Source organism: Sapajus apella, unplaced genomic scaffold (genome assembly GCF_009761245.1).
Source record: "Sapajus apella isolate SASKATOON/1434 unplaced genomic scaffold, GSC_monkey_1.0 scaffold3, whole genome shotgun sequence".
NCBI lineage: Eukaryota > Metazoa > Chordata > Mammalia > Primates > Cebidae > Sapajus > Sapajus apella.
The window spans coordinates 49,351,835-49,377,381 of NW_022436943.1; the positions used below are offsets into that span (position 1 = coordinate 49,351,835).

General features: G+C 38.6%; 1 long non-coding RNA gene across 1 annotated transcript in view; it reads left to right on the top strand.

Moving 5' to 3' along the window:
* The window catches only part of LOC116533534, a 58,460-nt gene that overhangs the window by 3,373 nt on the left and 29,540 nt on the right, over positions 1-25,547 (top strand). The window contains exons 3-7 of the long non-coding RNA XR_004261338.1: positions 7,730-7,951; positions 8,167-8,405; positions 11,786-11,954; positions 15,354-15,456; positions 18,150-18,300. This is a non-coding gene — a long non-coding RNA (uncharacterized LOC116533534). The remainder of the gene's footprint in view (positions 1-7,729; positions 7,952-8,166; positions 8,406-11,785; positions 11,955-15,353; positions 15,457-18,149; positions 18,301-25,547) is intronic.

A 25,547-nucleotide genomic window follows, 5' to 3' on the forward strand; every position in this document is an offset into this window, starting at 1 on the left:
TAAGTAAAATAACTTTTAGATGCACTCCTACTACCTATAGAGATGACTATAAATTTTGGAGTTTATGGGAAGAGACATGACTTAAAGGAAATACTCAAGCAGATCATTTTGCTCACCAAGCTAAACTCTCAAAGGATAAATCTCTGGTAAACTGTGAAAAGGAAGAGTGGAAAAATTCTGGTTCTACTCTTCATTGATATAATCTCTGGAAGGCTCAAGGTGGTTGCTTATGGCACCAGATCATTTCAAGTGGATATTAACTAAATTTCTTCATGAAACTACTCATCATGGAATAGAAAAATGGGTTAGTATTTTTAATCACCATTAGTAAGAAAACTTTAAAAACAAGCTGAGGTTATTTTTAGGTTATCTGCCACCTGTCAGCCACATAATCCTGGAAAAAATTGTAAAGAGTAATCATGGTCAGGACCCAGTGTCTCACTTTGAATATCTTCAGGTGAATTTTATCCAGCTTACAATCTCTGTGGGATTTAAATTTGTTTTAGTTATTGTATATCTATTTTCAGGAGGGGCTATAGCATGTCCTTGCTGAAAAGCTATAACTCTCACAGACATCAAAAAAGCTGCTTGATTTTGTATTTTCAACCTGGGATGTCCCAAATTTTATATCGAGCAATTGGGCACTCCCTTAACAAAAACCATTATAAAAGAACTCAGTAAAACACCAAATCAAAATCACAATGAGATAACATTTCATGACAGCCAGAATGGTGATTATTAAAACATCAAGAAACAGCAGATGCTGGTGAAGCTGTGGAGAAATAGGAACACTATTACATTGTTGGTGGGAACGTAAATTAGTTCTTTCATTGTGGAAGACAGTGTGGTGATTCCTCAAGGATCTAGAACCAGAAATGCTATTTGACCTGGCAATCCCATTACTGAGTACATATCCAAAGGAACACAAATCATTCTACTATAAAGGCACATGCACACATATGTTTATTGCAGCACTATTTTACAATAACAAACACATGAAACCAACCCAAATGCCCATTAATGATAGGATGGATAAAGAAAACATGGTACATATACACTATGGAATACTGTGTAGCCATAAAAAGGAATGAGATCATGTCCTTTGCAGGGACATAGATGAAGCTGGAAGCCATCATCCTCAGCAAACTAACCCGGTAACAGAAAACCAAACAACACATATTCTCACTCAAAAGTGGGAGTTGAACAATGAGAATACATGGACACAGCGGGGGAAACAACACACACTAGGGCCAGTTGGAGGTCAGGGAGTTAGGGGAGGGAAAGCATTAGGACAAATAGCTAATGCATGTGGGGCTTAAAACCTAGATGATGCATTGATAGGTGAAGCAAACTACCATGGCACACGTTTACCTATGTAACAAACCTGCACGTTCTACACTTGTATCCCAGAATTTAAGACAAAAATTTTTTAATAAAGTTGCATTGTCATTTTTGCCACATAATATTAACCAAAGCAAGCTACAAAGCTAGCCCAGATTAAAGAGAATGGAGAGAGAACTCCAAGACTGATAAGATGAATGGCAAAGTCACATTGAAGTATAGCAGTGTCTACTGGAATAGGAAGACTAAGGAAATTTTAAAATGTCTAATATAATCTTATAAGGAATTTGAATTTTATCTTTTAGTGATTGAGGCATCTCTAAAAGATATTAAACAGGGGAGTTATATGGTTAAGTTTATATTTTAGAAAGGTAACTAAGAAGGTAGTATGGAAGATAAACTGAAGAGAGAAAAGGTTTAAGTTAGGCAAAATTTATTTAAAAGAGTAATAAAATAGTCTAGGGATAGAGTTAGGGATGACAGAGGCTTGAACAAAGATTGAAGAGATAACTTATAGATTTTTCAATCTGAGTCAGTGTCTAGCAGGTTTCAAAATTATATGTAACATGATAACTCACTATAGTATGACTCTGTAATAAACTATGTATCACATTTTGATAAGACATATGTGATATAAATATTTATCAAGCGAAAGTAAGGGAATCATAATCATAAGCATAGGATTTGGCTGGAATAATGATTGCCTTAGGCAAAAATTGTAAGCTACTTTAAAGTTCTGCATTTTCTATATTGTTGTGGGCTCATACTTACTAATTATATTGCCAAAAGAAACAGAGAGAGAAAGAAGAAAGATAATTGTAGACCAAAGATAAACACATAGCATGCAGCAAGGCTTGCTCTGAATCTCTGATCCGTGAATGGAAATGATAATGGCAGTCTGTTGTGTGAATATCTGGTGAGATGGATTTGTACTCAGCATTTCACAAACTTGCTTGCTTTTGAATCATTTGTCCACAGATACACTTTGGGTAGTACTGAAGAACTTAGCATTTCATTGACAGATAAGGACAGTTAACTTAGGAGACATAAAACAAACATCCTTCTTTCTGATTCCATACTTAATTTTTTCTTCTTTTGTTTGCTTTAGTGGCTTTAAAAATAATTTTATCAATTAGTAAGAATTCAATAACATTTAATAAGGACTGAATATTTTACAAGGTCCTTAATACTATTAATAAAAAATCATAAAAGCCATATTTTAGCATCTGAAGATGAGCTGCCCAACATGGTGGCTATAAGATGCCCAGGGATATTAAACACGTGAAATGTGGATAACGTAACCAAGAAACTAAATTTTAATTTTAATTTTAATTATTTTCCATTAAATATAACTTTATTGCCTTGGTAGAAGCATATTTCACTTAAACTATTGTAAACTTAGCATCCAATTTGTGATGTGTGATAAGCATAGAAAACTCACTGGATTTGAAGACAATATGAAAAAATAGTAAAATATCTCATTAACAATTTTTATATTTATTACATGCAGAAGTGATAATTTTTGATATATTAGAACAAATAAAATATTAAAGCTAATCTCATCTGTTCTTACTATTTTTAATATGGCTGCCAGACAATTTAAAGTTCTATATTTGGCTCACATTTATTTCTATTTGACAATACTACTCTAAAATAATTTTATTTCTTTGTTAAAGTGCAAAGCCCAAACTTTGAAACACTGTACCTGTTGTGTGAGCATCAGAAAGAAGAGAATCATCTATGGCTTTCTCACTTTTAAATTGTTATTGGCCATTGACTCTTCCCAACACGTGTGGTCACAGCCTTGGAATGTAACGACTGTTCACACCAATGCAAGTGAAGCTAAGGTATGGGAAGCCAAAAAGGTGCCCTTTCTTTGTGACAGTATAATCCAGGTAGATCAGACTCTTGACCGATCAGAGGCCTCTGCTTGACTTATTTCAATCTTGAAACTACTTATCGCTTGCTTTATTAAAAAGTGATGGAGATTATGCAGTAAGGAAACTTTATCAGCTCCTAGAGCAGAGCATTCTCCTCTAGGGCCACAAAAATGCTTGTGTATATAGGCCAATTATGAGAAAAACATGAAGGATAGAAGGGAAGAATATAACTGAAAAAATGAGAGAGCTCAAAAAGCAGCCCAACCCTTCATACGGGTATAATTTGTCTGCAGCTCAGCCTGTTCAGAGAGGAGCTCAGAGCCCTCAAAGACTTGAAGGAGTGACAGGAGAAATAGTCATTTCTAGCTAGAATATGGCTGAACAAAAAAGCAGATTTTTGGAGGGAAAGAAGATCCATTCCACCTGGACCAGTGAAAAGAGGAAGTGAGAATGTGTAAACAGATTCAGGAATCCTACATGCTAGTCTCAGCTCTGTAACCTTGGAGAAGTGCATTTCCCATTGGAGCCTTAGTTTCCTTACCCCTAAGATGACATTGGACGATATAAGCAATCTATTCATTTAGGAAGCAATCTGCTTCCTAAATGACTAGGGGTCCTCAGTCTTTGCAAATATATTCTGAATGGCCACTGGTTAAAATATAGGAGTTAGGCTCCAACACCTCCATTTCCCAACACTGACTCTGGACAAGTCATGTGACCTTTCTTAAGCTTGATTTTCTCAGTTAGAAGAAGAGCCTCACAATACCTACCAACTCGAGTCATTATAAAGACTAAACAAATTCACATCTGTAAAGTACTTAATACAATGACTTTCACCAGCAAGTTGCTCACTAAAAGTAAACATTATGTTCTTTTACATTTCCTTTTTTATTTATTTTTATTTTTCCATAAGTTTTTGGGGTACAGGTGGTATTTGGTTAAATGAGTAAGTTCTTTAGTGGTGATGTGTGAGATTTTGTTGCACCCATCACCCAACCAGTATGCCCTGTACCCTATTTGTAATCTTTCATCCCTCACTCCTCTCCTATCCTTCCCGCCAAGTCCCCAAAGTCCATCGTATCATCCTTAAGCTTTTGCATCCTCATAGCTTAGCTCCCACATATTAGTGAGAACAGATGTTTGGTTTTCAATTCTTGAGTTACTTCATTTAGAATAATAGTCATCAATCTCAGCCAGCTCGCTGCAAATGCCATTAATTCATTCCTTTTTTATGCTGAGTAGTATTCCATGGCATTTATATACCACAGTTTCTTCATCTAATCATTGATTGATGGATATTTATGCTGGTTCCACAATTTTGCAATTGAGAATTGTGCTGCTATAAACATGCATGTGCAAGTATCTTTTTCAAATAACGACTTCTTTTCCTTCGGGTAGATACCCAGTAGTGGTATTGCTGGATCAAATAGTAGTTCTACTTTTAGCTCTTTAAGGAATCTCCATGCTGGTTTTCATAGTGGCTGTACTAGCTTACATTCCCACCAGCAGTGTAGAAGTGTTCCCTCATCATCATGTGATCATGCCAACATCTACTGTTTTTTAATTTTTTTGATTAAGGTCATTCTTTCAGGAGTAAGGTAGTATCGCATTGTGGTTTTGATTTGCATTTCCCTGATTATTAGTAATGTTGAGCACGTTGTCATGTTTGTTGGCCATTTGTATATCTTCTCTTGAGAATTGTCTATTCACGTCCTTGGCCCACTTTTTGATGGGATTGTTAGGTTTTTTCTTACTGATTTGAGTTGGTTGTAGATTTTTTCTCTTGTCTGATTGTTCCGGCTAGGACTTCCAGTACTGTGTTGAAGAGGAGGGGTGAGAGTGGGCATCCTTGTCTTGTTCCAGTACTTATAGGGAATGCTTTCAACTTTACCCCATGCAGTATTATGCTGGCTGTATGTTTGTCATAGATAGCTTTTATGACACTGAGGTATGTCCCTTTCATGCCAGTTTTGCTGAGAAAAGATAAAATTGATAGACCATTAGCAAGACTAACCAAGAAAAGAAGAGAGGAAATCCAAATAGCCTTTTACATTTTCTGTTTTATCTTATCAAGCCAGAGTTCCAGGGAAATCAATAAAGAGCACGTGGAAATTATATTTAGTTGATTTTACATGTTTGCTTAATTTCTCTCTAGACTTTCGTGGCCCTATTTTTCCCTCATGCTTACAAAAACCTTCACAATCATCAGAGTTAAATAGCATTCATTTTTTCACCCTTAGAATCTGTAATATTTCATATGAATAGTGGAATTATCCCTGAGAGCTTTCCAAAGCATTTTTAGCACAAATCTTTATTTATTAAAGGGTAAAATACACCTCCTGTAAGAATACATTATTTCATTTGGAGAATACAACAGCAATAATTGTTTTATTCACTTGTAACAATTTCACCATCCAAAAACCTACTCACAAAGGCATCTTTCAGTCTGGAAGTCCTACTGTGAGACAGCTTGTTTGCACATTTTGAGAGGAGGGGCACAAGAAGGGAGTGGGCATTTATTGTGATAAGCTCTGTGCTATGCTTTTAAAATTAATTTTAATAGTCACATAGCATTTTAAATACATAAATGTCTTTTCATCCTTTGAAAATCGATTGTAGGAATATCTGGGTGCATGAAGGTCCTTCAGCTGCTTGTTAAATGCACAGATATTTATTTTGTACCTTTTTGTATGTCTAGAATATTTCAGAATGTCTTTTGATTTGGCAACAGTATCTGCTGCATGACCTCAGTCTTGGAAAGAACTATTTCCCTGCTTGGTGCTACATGCAACCCATCTTGTGCCTTATTTCAGTTTTTCACACATATTTATGTTGAGTGATAAACACTAAATTGGTTGCAGTTTTAAACAATTTTTTTCATTGCTCTTGCCCCAAAGATAGGATTCCCAAGTCAATCAAAGTGAAGAAGGAAAGCAAGTTTTGTGAGTGCAGAAATAAAAACAACTTATCAGTAAATCTTTAGATCAATAGTCTATGCCATGCTTCTTGCTTTTATGAGAAAAGGAAGAACTAAGAAAGAAACACCCTTGGCTTTTTTTGCCTCTAAGTGCTCTTTTTCCTCTTGCCTCCTTTTTTCCCTCCTGTAAACAGAAACGTTGTTTCCCTTTTCACTTTCAATTTCTTGACTGAATTCCTTACTTTCCTTTCCAATCATTTAAAATTGCCTTGAAATGGGATAGTCTAGTTTTCAATGATTGAACAGAAGGATTGTAATCAATCCACAAGTGCTGAGAGCTGAAAGATACCTCCGAGATCACCCATAGGGTTGTTCTCAAACTTCATCATGAGTCAGTATTATCCTGAGAGGTTGTTACATTGTTGAGTCCCATGCCCAGAGTTTCTGATTAAGTAGGCTGGACAGGAGACCTGATAATTTGCATTTCTAGTACTTTCCTAGATGAGACTGAGGCTGCTAGATGTGCTTGGAGAACTTCTGATCAGTGAGTCAGGAGATCGGTGCTCTTTTCTTTTATTGAAGAAATGCTTACAAATCACTTTCAATGGGTCAGATAATAAAGTCATTTAATTATCATAGCCGTGCTGTAATTTCACACCATCCTTATTCCCATTTTATTGTTGAGGAAACTGAGAAAGAGAGAGAATTTGCTCAAGGTCACAAGGCAAGTGAGCAGCAGAGCTTTGGTTTAAATGTAGCAGGCAACCTCCAAATTTGAGCTGTCACCCCTGTGCTTTGCCGCCTTTGAGTTTCAATAGCACAAACAGGATGAGTGTGGGAGGGTGGGGAGAGGACAGAAAAGGGAGTAATTCATTGAAATTTGGGGATCCTAAGAAAGTGTTAGAAAAGAATTTGAGGGTGTTGAAAGCATTTTCACTAGGTCGTAAAGAAAACATAAATTTTGACATGCTGAGACATCAGGAAGAATATTCCAGACTTTGGAAGAAAATCAATAAATTACAATAAAACAAAATGAAGAAAAGTGCCTGATATATTATGAGAATGAGGAGTCTGGCTTGATTGAGCCATACTTTGCCTAGATATGTTGAGTGAGAAATGAAGCTAGAACATATTGGGATGTGAAAGGAAAATATCTTGAGCCCCCAAAATCACTAAGCTAAAAGGAAAATTCAAGCTGGGAACTGCTTAGGGCAAACCTGCCTCCCTCTCTGTTCAAAGTCATCCCTCTGCTAACTGAGATAAATGTATATCTGATTGCCTCCTTTGGAAAGGCTAATCAGAAACTCACAATAATGTAACAATTTGTCTGTCATCTGTGACCTGGAAGCCCCTTCCCTGCTTCCAATTGCCCTGCTTTTGCTTCAAGTTGTCTTGACTTTCTGGACTGAACCAATGTTCATTTTACATATGTTAATTGATGTCTCACGTCTCCCTAAAATGTGTAAAACCACCGTGGACACACGTTGCCAGGACCTCCTGCCAGGTTGTGTCATGAGCGTGCATACTCAAGCCTGGCAAAATAAACCTTCTAAATTAACTGAAATCTGTCTCAAATTTTCTGGGTTCACAGGGAGAATAGATCAAAAGGGCCTTGACTGCATGCCAAGATTAATTTGAATTTTTCCTGTGATAAGAGATGGACGAAGAAGAGTCACTGATGTGTTTTAAGTATGAATGGAGCATAGCTCACTATCATTTTGGCATCGATGTGGAGAATGGATGGACAAGGGTGATATTAGTTAGAAGACTGTACAAGATTCCAGTAGAGGGATGATGGTGGCCTTGGACTCAGGTAACAAGAGAAAGAATGGAGCTGAGAGGGGTTGGGTTTCTGAATTATTAAGGAGATTGAATCTAAAATTTTTAAAGATTAATCAACTAGAAGCAGATGATACAGAAAGAAGGAAAAAGAGGTGAAACTAAGGCAGACAAACCTTTATTGTTTTGGACATTTGTTCTAGGCCCTATAACAAGCATTACTAACAAAAATGATAAATAAAATTGCAGATTTAGGGTCTGGCCAAAAGGCAAGGAAGACTCCAAGGCAGCATCAGCAATAATTCCTTCAGCTAAACCCACACTGGCAAGGTGCTGATCCAGAGTATAATTCCCCGTGCTGAAGCTTGGTTGGACAAAACAGCTTTGGATTCAGGACCATTTCCCATCAAGAAAAATGGAGTGAACTAACCACAATCAGCATGTCCCACAGAAAACAAATGCCTCTACAGCAACAGCGTTTTCAACTGGTAAATAGACCTGACATTTAGGCATCTATTGCTCCTTGTGCACTAATAAGTCTAACTTGAGGCTCAGAAATCATTAGCAGAGTGAGTGCTTTTAATGAGCTCTTGGAGAAAAATATGGCTTAAAAAATATATTACCTGCAGTTAAGCATTACCACGGATGCTCATGTTAAAATTTATGGGAAAAGTGCTTAAGGAAAGCCTGAGCCATTATAAAAGCTGGACATAATTTCTATTTTAGAAGAAAAGTTAGATCATTTTTTAAAGTGTCCACTCTAGAGTTTATTCAGACCTCATAATAGATTTTATCTCATACTCAGGTTTTTTGCTTTACCCCACCCTTACTTCCCCATGGTGGTTAAAGAGTAGCCTGGGAAGAGGCGCCGAGGCTATGGTGTGATCTGGTACATGCAACCCCTAGCTCTTTTTCTGCAAATGGTGCTGCTGGCCAAAGTGAAGAAGGGTCTCCCCAATCATTTAACAAACTAACTAGGGGCAGTCAACTCGAATGCATCCATTAAATCCATCCATCTATTTCATTATTCACTTAACAAACATTTAAATTCAACATTTATACTTACTCAACACTTACTTAGCTAGGTTAGCTATGCGATCTATTGTCCATAGCAGAACACTTGTGCGAGACAAAGGACATTATTAATAATTGCTTCTGTTTTCTATTGCTGTGGAAAAAAAACTCCAAAACTTAGTGGCTTAAAGCAGGCATTGTTAAGTGGCTTACACCTATGATTCTCTGTGTTGGCCAGGCTCGGCTTGACTGGGTGGTTCTCACTTGTGGTCTTTTGTGCGGTTGTTGGCTGGGAGTGGTGTCATGATCTGAAGACTCACCTGGACTAGACGTCCGTAATGACCCTCTCCTATGGCAGGAAGTTAGTGTTGGCTGTCCGCTGGGTGCTTAGTTGAGTTGTTGACCTAAACACCTATGTATGACCTCTTTGTGTGGCTTGGATTAACCACAGCATGGCACTGGGTTCTGAGGACGGGCATCCACACCAGCAAGCATTCTCTAAGAGGCACAGGTGAAAATTCCAAGTCTTCCCAAAAGGGATGCTTGGAACCGGCACAGTGTCACATCCACAACATTCCATTGACCAAAGGACAGCCTGGAGTCCAGGGAATGAATAGATAGATGACATGTCTTGATCACCCCAAGGACTGCCATCCAACCTCAGTCTCAGTCTCCTTTTCTGTAAAATATGGGTAATAATAATGTAGCTCTCACTGACCTGCAGTAAGAATTGAATGAAGTAATCCTGGTGAAACCTGAGGCCCTGTGCCTGGCAGACTTGTGGGTGCTGGATGAGCTCTGACTGTTTCGTGGTCTCATGTTGATTGTACCGTTCTTCCTCTTCATTGTCATTGGCCAGTTTAGGCCCTCATTATCTCTCACCTGATAGTTATAAAAGGTGTTAGACCAGACTTCCCATTTCTATTTTCTCTTCTCGTCTATCTGTCCTTCAGATGATCAGCCGTATCTCTTACTCGGCCGTGTTCCCACCATGCCTCTCCCCTCCTCTCAGGACTCCAGCATGTCCTAACATGGGTGCAAAGGACAAACTAGCTTTCCTGGCATTGGAAGCCTGTGCTCCAAACAAACTGGCCAAGCTATTCTTCCTATAAATGGGCCCTCCTCTGCTGCCTGCTTAGTTCCAGGCTGCTTTTTCTTCCAAGAATGCCCTTTCCAAGTCCTGTGTGTTAGCTCCCCATCCTTCAAGGCTTATCTAAAAGCTGACCGTATTCTCTTATTTACCTCTTCATCTCATCCATACACATTATAAGGCCCTGGAGAAATTCTATCTTGCATTATAATGACTGAAATACACAGATGCTTCAGGACTGAAGGGAAGGAAGGAGAAAAAGAGAGAGAAAATGAAGTAGAATATTTTAAAAATATTAACGACTGTTTTTTTCTAATTCTGTGATCATTTGGCTCTCTTTAATCTAAGCTGTTCATTAAGTGCTTCCAATAAAGGGTATGGCCACATTAAGATAGTTTTGAGATTCAAGATCTTAAAACTTAGTGACCAATAAATAAAAATCCAAGCCATAGGGAATAAAACTGCAATATGTGAAGACAAGAGAAAGGCTTCTATAATGAGACCAGGTAATAATTTCCTCAGGCCTTGTTGAGGGGAAGGAGGGCATAGACAATGTGCAAGGGTTAAGGGGAATGTGTGTCCCAGGTGAGGGGCCAGAACTGAGCAGATTTTCTTGGATGAGTAGAATCAGCAGCCCAAGATAGTTTAGCTTCTCTTGAGTGAGTGCTGTTCTTGTTGCATTTTGAGGGGCTACGCTGATGATGCCATCATTAGTGTCCATAGCACAGCCAGAGATTGCCCATGAACTGTCAAGAGTGGTTCCCATGTTTGCCTTAAGCCATTGCTTGGTCCTTACCTTATTTACCCTGTGGAACAACTACCCTCACTGCCCTCATCCTTCACCCACAAGAGAAAAGGTGAGTTCTGGTCATCAACAGGTGGAGGATGTATGGAAGGAAGAGTCCCTTAAACTGTGGTTTAGTCAGAGCAGAGCAGATTCAATCTGAGAAATCTCAAGCTCAAACAGGTGGTAATCTCAGGTCTAGACCATTGTTATTGTCATAAATAATAATCTATAGATTCTTAAGTAATATAAGGCCATCTCTGAAGGCACATGCAGTGTTAACCAAAATGCTGCACAAGAGATGTGTTTCTTCTCTTTCTTTTATTTATATGGGCAATCCCTTATTAATATATAGGCTGGGCATAGTGGCTCATGCCTATAATCCCAGCACTTTGGGAGGCTGAGGCAGGAGGATTGCTTGAGATCAGGAGTTTGAGACCAACCTGGGCAATATAGTAACACCTGTCTCTACAAAAAAAATTTTAAAAAATAATCACATGTTTGGTACATGCTTATAGTGTTGGCTACTCAGGAGACTGAGGCAGGAGGATCACTTGAGCCTAGGAGTTTGAGGCTACAGTGAGCCATGATCGTGCCACTTCACTCTAGCCTGGGCAACAGAGAAAGATCCTGTCTCTAATATAAATATATTTGTCTAGTGTGTGTGTGTGTGTGTGTGTACTCATGAAAATTTATGCTTTGGGTTATAATCCAATATTACTTTATTTATTTTGTTGTTGATATGGTTTCAGTTTTGGCTGTTGGGAGCTTTTTCAGTTGACTCCTGGGTCTCTTCGATACACACCCATCGTTTTTGTTTTGAGCACTTCCTTTCTTTCTGGCAATGTGCTCCCTACTCATCTTGTATTTTCTCTACCTCAATCCTAGAATGGGCCATTTCTTTAAGGTGTTCTAGTCCCCTTTATTAGAGAACATTAAAAAAAATATTGGGACCAACTGGACTTTATCTTTTGATTTAGGCAGGGGAACTCTTTCTAGAAGACTTTGCTTTATTCTCATAAGCTGACCCTGAAAATCAAGTATCTGGCTCCTGTTACCCCTGTGATGGAGGAGAGCATTCTTGGGAATAGATGTCAAGTGAACCAACCTATGAGATTTGCCTCTATTAGGAAGACAACTACTTCATGTGTAAGTTTTCAAACCAAATCACCATAAACACTGTCCCTGCTTCCTTGGGAATTTGGGAAACTGTATTATTGTAAAATTTTATGTTGCTCTTTCATCTCTATAAGTACAGACTACTAATGAACCCAGATATACACACACATGCACACACATACACATAACATGTGTCTATATATGTAGATTTTAGCCATTTATAATGATGATACTTTCTAATGTCTGTGAAGTGCTTATGATATGCAAGGGACTATGTTAAATATTTTGTAGGCATTATCAGATTTGATTTTCAAAAATCCCTATGAGATAGGCACTGTTACTACCCCCAGAGGAGGTCACTGAGGCCCAATCACATTAGTGATTTGTCTACCTAGCAAGTAGTGAAGGTGAAATTTGAATCCAAGCAAACTTTCACAAGACTCTCAGCCTCAATTTCTCTGTTATTGCCTTGATCATTTATAAGGGAAAATGCTGTATATGAGGGGATTGCATCTGCAGAATCTGCTGAAAGATACATTGTCAGATGTTCATGTAAACACGTAAGAGATGCTTTGTGCCCTACAACTATGTGATGTTCATGTTTTTAGTCTGAGTGCAGTGGGATGAGTTGTGTCCTGGTCTCCAAATTCATACGTTGAAGCCTTAACTCCCAGTATTTTAGAATGTGACTTTATTTGGAGATAGGACTTTTAAAGAGATAATTCAGTCAAAATGAGGCCTTTAGGGTGGACCCTAATGAAATTTGGCTGGTGTCTCTATAAAAAGAGAAAATGTGGACACATAAAGAGACACGAGGGGTACACAAGCACAGAGAAAACACAGGGTGAGGGCACAGCCATCTGCAAGCCAAGGAGAGAAGCCTTGGAAGAAACTAAATTCACCAGAGTTTTGATCTTGGACTTCCAGTTTCTAGAAGAGCATGAAAATAAATTTATGTTGTTTAAGCTACCTGACTATGGCATTTCATTATAATAGCCTTAGTATGCTAATATACCAATCAAGCCACAAGTGATTTCCCCTACTCAGATTCAGCCAGATGCTGTTCACATGTGAGTCATATACTCACTGTGGTTTGTTTATGAGAGCTATGAAAACTCAGGCTTAACTCCAGGAAAAGATGAGATAGCAATTCATAAACAGCATAAACTGATTGAAAAAACCAAGTACCCATTGGTTGGTAGCAGGAAAATAAGGTTATGTTCATTACAAAAATGCCTGTAAGGAGCAAAGAATATGACAAGGGAATGATATTGGAATTAGGATACATTAAAAAAATGAAAAAAAAAATAGATGTCAGGGGAATACAACTTATTTGATGTGAGGCTTTTGCTTAGGGCCTAGTAGAGCTGCTCCTGATTTTGTATTGCGAGTTTCAGGACTAACTGAGAGGAAAACCCATGGGGCACCCACATTAAGTATGTTTTGGTGGTCCATCATCACCCTGTAATGTGCTGATTAAAAGAACATGCTCCTGATTTAACAGCCTGAGTTTGAAGCCTGGCTTGACTGGACCTGTCACTTGGGGCAAGATATCCTCTCCATCCCTCAGTTTCCCATCTGTAAAACAGGGTGATAATTGTTCTCACCTTGGTGGGTTCTGTATTATGAGAGAGGATATGTTGTTAAGTGCTTGGAACAGTAGTTAATACATATTAGTTTTATTATAAATTTTACTTATAAAATATCTGAATCATTATAATTTATTTATAATAAAAATTTTATGATAAATTAACTTCCTAGGTAAATGACTCCACACTCTTTACATGAATCTCTTCAATTAGAATACGCTGAACATGACTATGTAGCCTTTGCTTCAAGATGCCACTACCATCATGAGTATCACAATCTCTAGTTTTAAATATGGAATTCGGTCCCTTCTGACCCACCAGGGCATGACCTCCAATTGCCCTTCTACCTCTACCTTTCAGCACCCCATAATCCTTAGAGTCTAAATTGTGTGGTTTTTTTTTTTTGTGGCTCCTATTTCTACACAGTCCTCTGTCATCTCCTCAGAATTTTCTATAAGCCCTCTTCTCTGCTTCAAATATTCTACTTTCTGCCTACCTTCCCCGATTGTACTTCTCTGTACTCATCACTCAAGACTCATCTCAGTATCACCTTTCCTAATCTTCTAGCCCCTGATATTCAGTATTAGCTGTTATTCAATGACATTTATGATGAGTATCATGCTTCTTTGCTTATTTTTCTGTACATATTCTCATTGGATTCTGAGCTCCATGAGCTCTTTCATTATTTCTGATCTTAAGTGCCTACCAGAAAAATTGCCATTAAATAGTCACTTTATATAGGCTTGAAATAAATGAATGGATTTAAAAGCAAATGTATGTTGAGGTTTCCCTTTGGCCTGAGCAAAAGCAAGTCAGAGTTGGACCTAATAAATTGATGGCAGTAAAGTATTTAATATGTATTATTTAAACTGAGTATCTTATTTCAATAGACATTTATTGACTGCTTAGGTGTATGCAAAGTACTGGGATCAATTTGGTCTAACAGGAAGAAAATACTGTTGTACTATTTTCCCTAACAGGAAGATTCTACCTCTCCTTACTTAATTCAAGCTCCCCTCCAAGATAAGAGAACTTGCTAATTCAATCAGTCTAGTGTTTGAATTGGATAATAGTTATTAGTGAGTCTAGTGACTGCAGTCTGGTAACATTAAAAGGGTGGAATGCACACGTGCAGATGGCACTCTTTTGACCTTTCTGTTTCTCCTTTTCATATAAGAAGCAGACACCGGCAAGGTTAATAGCTCTGAGCTGGAACCAGAGCCATACCTCACTTCTTTCCATCTCAGGACTTAAATTCAGAGGGATCCAGGGGATCCCATTTAAGCCTCAGGCTTGATCTATATTCTCTAATCTAATTTTTACCAGCTCTCTGATTTAAAGGTTAAATAAATGGTGCTATTCCATTAAATAATGTAATACTTTGTTTTTCACGTAACCTCTGTTCTTATATGTAGCCCTCTAAGAAACTGACTTTGGTTGGGGTGGGTTACAGGGTGGGGATTAGAGGTTGAAGAAACAATGAAAAAAGGAAAAATAAATCATGCAGGAGGATTCAGGCTTTTCTGGGTTTCTATCCATACCATGAAAAGAATAATGGAAAAGATATATAAATAGAGAAAATTTCACCCTTGCCTTATACAAATTACAATTTAATCTATCTTTATGAAATTTTTGTTAATGAGGAGGGCTGCTGTATTAGTTTCCTAGAGTATAATTATTCCATGGTAACAAAGTACCAAGTACCAAAAGCCGCATGGCTGAAAACAACAGACATGTATTATCTTACAGTTTATGAGGCAAGAAGTCTGAAATAAGGATATTGACAGGGTTGGTTCCTTCTGCAGGCTGTGAAGAAGTCTTTTTCATGCTTCTTTTCTAGCTTTGAAGTGAGAGATCCGCAGAACTTGTTTTCTGAGCACTGGTAATGACCTTGCTGATCAAAAACAGGATGCTGTAAAGAAACCTGCTGAAACCAGCAGATGGTGAGAAAAGTGACTTCTGGTGCCCACACTGTTCATAAATAAAGACACTCCCACCAGTGCCATGACAGTTTACAAATGCCATGGCAACATGCCTTGGCAACAACTGAGAAGTGACCTTATGTGGCTCCGGGAACACCCCACCTCTTTTCTAGAAAATTATGTATAACCCACCCTTAATTAGCATATAATCAAGAATAGATATAAATATAGCTAGCCAGCAATCAATGCCGGGGCTGCCTCTGCAGCTGTGGCTTCATTTGTGGCCACTGTTCCGGCTCCAGTGGCTGCTCCAGACAGCTACTGTGGCTGTACACTGCTGCTGCTGCTGCTGCTCCAGGCTGCTCTGCCTATGGAGCAGGCGCTTTGCTGTACGATGCTATTGTAGGTGCACTGCCAATGGGTTAGCACAGTTATGCAAGGGGCAGCCATTCTGTTATGCGCTGCTGCTTCAATAAACCTGGTTTCTTCCACCACTGGCTTGCTCTTAAATTCTTTCCTGAGTAAAGCCAAGGACCCTCCTGGGCTAAGCTAATGTTGAGGCTTGCCTACTGTACATGAGTTTCTGGTGGTTGTCAGCAATTCTTGTCATTCTTTGGCTAGTAGATGGGTTACGTCAATCTGCCTTCACTTCACATGGCAGTCTCCACATTGTGTATCTAAGTCTTTCTGTGTCCTCTCCTCTTATAAGGATGCCAGTTATTGGATTTAATGCCCATCCTAACCCTGGACTGATTTCATCTTGAAATCCTTAATTATATTTGTAAAGAACACTAATTCCAAATAAAGCAACATTGTGAGGTTCTGGGTGAATGTGAGCTTTTAGGGGACACTATTGCCTTGTCTGTTTGGTGCTGCTATAGCAAAATACTACAGACCGGGTATTTATGAAGAATGGAACTCTATATCTTATAGTTCTGGAGGCTGGGAAGTTGAAAATCAAGGGGCCAGTATCTGGCAAGGGCCCTCTTGCTTCATTATGCCATGGCAAAGGGTAGAAGGCTAAGAGAGTAAGAGAGAGCAAACTCCCTCCCTCAAGCCCTTTAAAATGACATTAATCCATTAATGGGGTCAGAGCCGTCATGATCAAAACACTTTCCATTAGGCCCCACTTCCCAACACTGTTGCATTGAGGATTAAATTTCAACTTGGGATTTGGAGGAGACAAAAACATTCAATTCATATTCGATCCACCACAGGGGTCCTGAGATACATAAAAATGGTGATACAACCATGCTGTATATGAGAGGCCTCGATCTGGGAATCAGTAGATGTGCCAAAAACAAGCTGTGTGACTTTGAATAATTCAGTTAAACACTCTGGGTTTCAGTTACACAGTCAGTGAGATATGACAGTTAAGCCAAGATCTCAAGTGTAAAGGAACCTTGAGAATCATACAGGCTCTTACCTCCCATACTAATGCCTGCATCTCCTCCGCTTGTGACTGTCTCTAAGGTCCCTTAGTTAATATTATTTTCTGTAATCTCCTAGATTCATAAGAAGGACCTGAAGTCTAATGCCTCCCAATTCAGTTTCTTGCATTCTAACTCTAGATGTATCTACAGATACAATATTTTAGCATACCTCTATTCTATCTCTAATAACATGTCACCCTCATAGAACATTTTTGGGACTGAATGGTACAAAGTATTAGTCTAAAAATTATACTGGGCAGCCAGGCGTGGTGGCTCACACCTGTAATCCCAGCACTTTGGGAGGCCGAGGAGGGCAGATCACGAGGTCAGGAGTTCAAGATCAGCCTTGCCAACATAGTGAAACCCCATCTCTACTAAAAATACAAAATTAGCCAGGCATGGTGGCACATGCCTGTAGTCCCAACATCCCAGCTACTTCGGAGGCTGATACAAGAGAATCACTTGAACCTGGCAGGTGGAGGTTGCAGGAAACCGAGATCACACCTCTGCCCTCCAGCCTGGATGACAGAGAGAGACCCCTTCTCGGGGCGGGGGAGGGGAGATGGAATATATATATACACATATACATATACATATATATATGTATATACACACATACACATACATATATATATGTATATACACACATACACATATATATATGTATATACACACATACACTGGGCATACAGGTTGTGTATATTCATATACATATACATATATATATATGTATATATATACTGAGTAAACAGGTAAAAATTGGAACTGTTTCAGGCAACTGAGGCATAAGATCATGTTTTCATCTCTATTAAAACTAGACTTAGACCCTTCATTCTCACGAAATGGTAAATGTTTAATAATAACTAAGATTATGAGTGGTAAGTTTCATGCTCATTACCAAAATGACTAATTACTCATAGTACTTTTATTGTTTTTATATCTATAACTAGCTTCAGGATTCTTAACACAGTGTTTTAGGTAGCGATTGTAAAATAATAAGAGTTAACAGACAAAATGGAAACTATTTGCTACATCTGACTTAAAGAATTACCAGTTTTTCTCTAAGTAAATATGCTATTTACTAAACATTGAAGCCCAAATTTGTAAAAGTCAAATTCTAATAATTAGAATTTCACACATTTAATGGCATAGTATGTGGTAGGGGGGCAGACAACAAGAAGCTTTGCATAACGTATTTCAGAAATAAAATTAAAGGAAAATATGTTCTGCATAGGTAAATAATGATTCTCATAATTGCTCTATTTCCATGCTTTTTATTAGAATTTTCAGTATGCAGAGGATTTGAGGAAAAAATTAAAACAACACCAACAGCTCAGTTTCTTACTAGAGTCTGCCGAATTAGAATTGGATGCAACTGTGGCCCACAGGATATATGCAATTTCATGCTAACTATTTGCTGGAGAGGAAGGAGGTAAGCAACAGGTCTCTGATCCATCTTTTTGGGGGATGGTGGAGGGGTAAGTGGGAGGAGAGACACTCCTAAGAAGAAGTAAGGTGGGTGACACAGCCTAATCTCCTCTTAACATACTAATGCTAGACCCCTGTCAATCAAACTAAATGGTTTCTGTTAGCAGAATTCTTATCTAAGGAATGCTTTTAGCAGAATGTGCCTGGTAGTCTAGCACCGTTTCTAGCAAAGCAATCTGGACTATATAGATATATGAGGTGTGTCTCCCTGGAAGAGGTTGGATAAACTAGGAAATGAGGAGTATAAAACAGAGAAGTTCACATGTTAATGAGGTGGTGACATATCTTACTGAGCAACTGCCTCTGTTAATCTGAGCTCATCTGGTATAGGATGAAAGCATCTGGGGAGAAGCGCTGTGGGTCTTGGGTCTCTGCCTGCATTACCTGTGTTTTGGGATTACCTGTGTCCTTGGAAACAACAGTACATTCTGATAGTGGATAAGATCTGTGATTCCAGGAACTCTCATTAGACAGTTATCTTTTAGGTTGTTTCAGCTCCTTACGAGTGTACACCCTTTTTAAAACTTACCTCTTGACTTAGTTGGTGTATGTATTAGTCTGTTCTCGAACTCAGGAAATACCTGAAACTGGGTAATTTATAAAGAAAAGAGGTTTAACTGGCTCATGTTTAATTTCACTGGCTGTACAGGAAGCATGATGCTGGCATCTGCTTGGCTTCTGGGGATGCCTTCGGAAAACTTATAATCATGGGAGTAGGCAAAGAGGGAGCAGTATCTTCTCATGGCTGGAGCAGGAGGAAGAAGGGGGGGCGGGGAAGTGCTGCATACTTTTAAACAACTGGATCTCATGATAACTCACTCACTATTGCCATGACAACATCAAGGGAGATGGTATTAAACCATGAGAAACTGGCTGCTTGAGCCAATCACTTCCCACCAGGCCCTGCCTCCAACATTGAGGATTCCAATTCGACATGAGATTTGGGTGGAAACATCAGTGCAGGACTGTACTCTGGGTGGCTTTGAATCCAGACAGTTCTTTTGCCTTTTCTCTATTGTAGTTCTCAAGGATAACTATAGAATATACTGAAAATGCACCTTAGTTCTAGGGGAAATGGTCAGAACAGCTTTAATTCTCTTCCAGGTCCCCCCAGAACAGGACGTCCTTCAACATTTTAGCACAGCAAATCATGTGACCTCAAAGTATACACCCCCAGAGTGAGCAGCCTTTTGGGGTTCCTCAACTACATTGTTAGTGGGACACACATGCCAATGAGATTCCATCCACACCGGGCAGCTTTCCTTATCCTTGGGGGAACTGGCTAACGTTAAATATTAGGCTTCTGTGGTCCCTTGATGCCTATCTATAAGTAGCAATCCCACATCATGTAACTTGTGTGCATGGGTGTTCTGTTTTGCCAGACTCAGACAGCTGGTGGCCAGTGCATAATGAACTTGCTTCACAGTTAGCATTTTCAAGGGAGACAATTCTTGTGGAAAAGAGAGACTATGGCTTTATTTCTGTTTCTCTTCCCCTGGTACGGGATGCAGGATCAGCCTGTAGTAGACCTAAAGACAGACATTTTTTCAACTGACCAATTTGTTGAGGGCAAATGCAAAGAGTAGGAGTCGTGTCAAGGCTTGTTGGTGATGTCTGTGGATTCCTGAGCATACAGAGATCATATGTTCAATTCATTTGTTGAGGATGGTAGACTGAAATAGGCTACAGCATCCCATTCTTGCTCCAAATACAAAATGATAAAAATGGCATGTAAATAAATCCATGTACATGATGCACACAGAGTCATTCTATGGACTAGGAACTGTGTGAAATCCATGAAAGACATGGAGTTGAAGACTGCATCCACAGCCCAAAACTACCCTAAGACGTGTGATAACAAAATTGAGGTTGGTGGAACAATGCTTGCACACTGGGAATGGCCTATACTCAGAGTAGGAAGCAAGTCCATGACAACCAACAAAGTGATTCATTGGTTTTGCAGCTAGGAGTAGCTCAGCACTGGATTGTAGATTCATGTATCTTCACCTCAATGTGCATTTCTAGGTGGATGAAGAGGGTGTGGGAGCTTGAGTTAGATATAAAAGGCCATATCCTGAATGGCTGGGTCCTTTAGGAGAAAATGGTGGGCCTCCATCCTCGGATGCCTCATATTCCCAGTGAGGGCAGCCTCAGCCGCACCTTCTGTGGTTACCTTCAAGCTGACACTGCAGGGATGTTTCAGGTAGTCTGACAGGAAACACCAATCCAAAAACTGAACACACAAAATGGAATAGCTAAACATCCAAGGAAAACCACCAGAGGAGACAGAGATGAACTTGAGCTCAGGAGAGTCAGCAGCCTTGGGTATCAGTCAGACGTAGTCCCCTAGAGAGAGAATTATGAAAATATGTCCTCAAATAGAAAGACTCCTAGAGAGGAAAGGCAGTCTCCTTAAAATTTCTTAGGTCACAGTTCTATCCTTGATGTGTTATTTGCTTCTTTGTTTGGCAAGAGAATGACATTCTTATTCTACCCTGAAACCCAGGGAGACAAAGAACACAAATCAAAACAAAATAAACTCTGTAACAATTAGGTCACTGTCCAGCCTGGCCTGCGTAATGAGTGATAACATTCTGACAAGAGATTCAAATCACTAAGAACTTCCTTGGTTTTGGTTGAAAATTAGGGCAATTGACCAAGGTGATTGAGGCATGTTTTTTTCCAATGTATGTAGCGGTCCCCAAATGAGTAAAAATTGATTACATGCCTGAGAGTTTTTGAGATAAAAAATGTATGCAAAGAGAGTTTCTTTTCCTTTGCAATGGAAGGCAAGAAAATTTCTGAAGAGGATTACCAACCTCAAAACGTCATATATAAATAATGCTTCTGAACCCCTCAGCGATGAAAAACTCTAGGCCAGAAAATAGTTATAAAGATGCAAGAATGACATTGCTCAATTGTATCATTCAGTGGTTTCTGGCTAAGGCAGGAAATTCCTCTATTGGTATATAGAAGGTAGGAAAATGCATTTTCAAATGATTGATTCATTGTCACTTAAATTATTTCTGAAAACATAAAAGTCTTTGTTAAAACTCACCAGAGCAGGTACAGATAAAAAGCATTTTTAAAATAAGCTAAAGCTCAAAGGAAAACAAAAACAAAAACTGCAGAATTTAAAATTATATAATTCAAATTCTACTTGGCTTTTTCTACTCTGTTCATTTTGGAAAATTTGCTTAGTTTTTCAGAGTCTTTCTGCCTTCCTTAATAACATAGAGATACTATAGACCTGATATGGCTTTAAAAAATAATTGTATCATTAATACATATTTATTTTAGAAAATAAGCTGGGCATGATGGAAATTTAAATCTATAAACAAATTTCACCTATTTTTTTCTGTAAAAATCTTCAAATTTAATCACCTAAAACCTACTATAGTACCTTGTTATACTAGGTAGCCTATAAATATTGGTTGAATGAATGAAAAAAAAATAGTCTTGTATCTCTGAGCTGGGGAAGTAGACAGGGACCAGATTGTAGATGGATTTGAATTTCATGCTGAAGAGCTTTTATTTTGAGCTGAGAAATATTTTTACCAGCTTTGATATGGTAATGTGGAATATAAATTTAAGTGTGGGAAGTAGCAGTGGACTATCTTGATGGAAACTGAATGAACAGAGGCAGTGGAAAGAGCTTTGGAAAGGTTCCACAGTAGTCACGGTAGTCTGCGGGGTATTATCATCTTAACTATGCTTCCGTTTACTCCATGACCTCTAATAATGTCCCATTATGAAGGGGGAAAAATCGAAGCAGAAAGAGAGCAAGAAATAGAATGATTATTTTTAAAATTGAAATCCTAAGCTTTGCGTATTTCATGTGGGGTGATTCCAAGTGCCTGTGTATTTTCTCATCAGCAAAACAAGCCGGATGCAGGATACTACTGCCTGCTGCCATTGTTAGTGAGAGAATTGAGGCTATGGAAGGTTACATATCTTTTGAGACCCCCCCAGCTCATGAGTGTTAGAGTGATTTTCAAACCAAGGTTTAAATGACTACAAAGTCCTTTTTCCTTCTATAAACCTTACTTTCTTCGCCGATGAGGGAGGAAATCAAACTTCCTAGGCTTCCAAAACTCAAGGCTTTGCAACACTCTGTGGTGCTCGTATTACAACGAAAAATGAGTTGCTACCCTTAGAACTTTACTCCTTCACTAAATTATCTCACTGCCTCATCTCTTCCTCTTACTCATGTTGGAACTAATGTGTTCTTTTGTTTCTTCTAAACTTAAAGGTATCTTTTCAGAGCTTAGACAAGCACCTCATGATCTGCAGTAGAATTATGTTGAATTTTTTCCTGGTAGCCCACAGAGTCTTTTTCACTCCTTCGTATTCACAACTGTTTTTCTACCTGGATAATATCCAGAGCTCAGAAAGCCTGAAGTTTTCAGATATTTGTAGGTATCCAACCTCAGTCAACAGTTTGTTCTTGAGAGAGCAATCTCATTCATTCTTAATCTCGGGCTCCAAACTCAGCCACGGAGTCAGTCTAATTCCCTTTCTCTGCCAGCCTTACCTTTCTCCAAAGAGGCGTCTTTGGAGAACACAGAGCTAATTGGTTCTCTTCATGGATCAAAATTACGCAGACAAGCTCATGAGGCAATACATGAATTAGAGTGAAAGGTAATTGCCAAGAGCATTGAGTTATAATAAAAGAAGAAAAACACTGAGAGAAAAGAGCACCTAACAAGTAGAGACGTGGAATAACCTTCTAAATGAGGTTGACAGCGCCCTTTTTTTTCTGCAGTCAAAATAGAAGGGAACAAATCACTGAAGAGGTCTGTAAAAGTCAGTCTTTGAGTGTCATGCAAATGAATGTATGACCTCCCTGGTTCCCCTTGCTCTTTAATTTCCAAGAACTAACATTCCTTGCCACCTCACTGCAAAAGCGAGAGGTGTCTCTAATGACATTCCCAAAGTCAAGAACGCCGACTTTCCAGGAAAAAGAAGGCTAGACATTTATTCACATAAAAAAGCAAGTGTGTGTATGTGCAAGTGCAGTGTGTAATAGCTTAGATTTAAACCTAAAGATCAAACATTGAATTTCAGTGCTGTGACAGGAAGTCCCTTTAGACGTGCAAATTCAATGTGTTTTTAATAAAAGAACAACTTCCTTTTTATATCAGGGATTATACTTTCAAGTTTTACTAGCAGGAATATTTATTACAATCTCAATCCCATAATTTGTGTTGCTGTCATCTTCACTGTCACCTAAAATACTAAAAACATTAATAAGACATTACATTTTCAATTTGAAAGCTAAGTGTATGTCAAATATCTGCTTGTGTATTAAACTTTAAAAATGTTCTATATACTGTAAATGAGGTATTATCTTCTATTGCAGGAAGGCTATAGTATCTAATGTGTATCGGGTCTTTTATGAGAATATCATTCTGGTTTAAGAGATAGGAGTATTTGATTTTAATATATATTTAACCAAGATTAAGCTAACTGTGTGATTTTAGGCAGATCATTTTACTTTTATTGATCTCAGATTCCTGATTTGTAAAATTATGTCTCTGTCCTCCAAAAGCTTGCTGTAGGCAGAATAATGGTCACCCAGAGATGTCCACACCTCAATCCCTGAAGTTTGTGAGTGTTAGGTTACACAGAAAGGCAAATTAAGGTTGCAGATAGAAATACAGTTGCTTCAGCTGACCTTGACATGTGGAGACTATCCTAGCTAATCCAGGTAGTCAGAGTGTAACCACAGGTGTTCTTATAAGCAGAAGAGGAAGGCAGAAGAGAGAAGAAACTAGAGAGATGATCTTATGGTAATGACCTCCCCAACTGTGCTGGCTTTGAAGATGGAGGAAGGAACCCCAAGTCATGGAATCTGGGCAGGGAAAGAAAGGGATTCTCTCCCAGAGCCTCCAGAAGGAAAATGGCCTTGTCTACCCCTCGATTTCAGCCCAGGCTTCTCTTTACAGGTTTCTGTCCACCAGAACTGTAAGATGATAAATGTATGTTGTTTTAAGCCATTGAGTTTGTGGCAGTTTTGTACAGCAGCTATACAATTAGTTCTGAGAGCTGATTGTGATGTATTCAGTACTAAGTTTTCTGGGTGAAGATCCAGAAATCCTACCACTCACCATTCCTTCCTTTACATTGACTGGAAAATGTACATTTGTAAGGGTCAATTGCCAGGTTGTACAATCAGGGGAATGCCTGATATCCTATAATTTAGGAGAACATTTAAGTTCTGTCGGACAGTTAGGGCTTCACAGGAAGTTGGGGCTGGAGTGCAGTGGCACGATCACGGCTCACTGCAGCCTCAGGCAATCTTCCAACCTTGGCCTCCTGAGTAGCAAGGACTACAGGTGACCACCACTACAGCTGGATAATTTTTGTATTTCGTGTAGTTGGGGTTTTGCCATGCTACCCATGCTGGCCTTGAACACCTGGGATCAAGTGATCTGCCTGCCTTGGCTTCCCAAAGTGCTAGAATTACAGGTGTGAGCCACCATGCTCAACCTAGACACCGCTTTTAAAAGTTTTAAATTTATTTTTTAAAATTTCGGTTCTAAATATTTTTTCATATAAAAAGAACTTTTTATTTTAACTAAGTTTTGATTTTATTGCATAATGTCAGAACATAGTATTTATATTGTTTCTAGCCTGGAATTTATTGAGGGTTTTTGGATATCAAGGAATGCCAATTTTCATGACCGATTCATATGCATTTAAAAGTACATATTCTTGATTATCAGGGTTGCTTTTATATATATATAGATATAGGCATACCTCATTTTTATTGTACTTGGCTTTATTGTGCTTCAGATGCAATTGTACAATTTTAGATACTGTGCTACAGATTTTTTTTCTTTTCTTTTCTTTCTTTCTTTTTTTTTTTTTTTTTTTTAACAAATTGAATCATTGTGGCAAACTTGCATCAACCAAGAAGTTTGGCGCCATTTTTCCAACAGCATGTGCTCAGTTTGTGTCTTTTGTCACATTTTGAAATTCTCACAGTATTTCAAACTTTTTCATTATTATTATAGTTGTTATGTTAATCTGTGATCAGTAATCTTTGATGTTACTATTATAATTGTTTTTGGTAGCCATGAACCACATACCACATCCAAATAAAACAGGGAATTTAAATGATGCATGTGTGTGTTCTGACTGTTCCACTGACCTGTCATTCCCTCATCTCCCTCTCCTTCCTCCAGC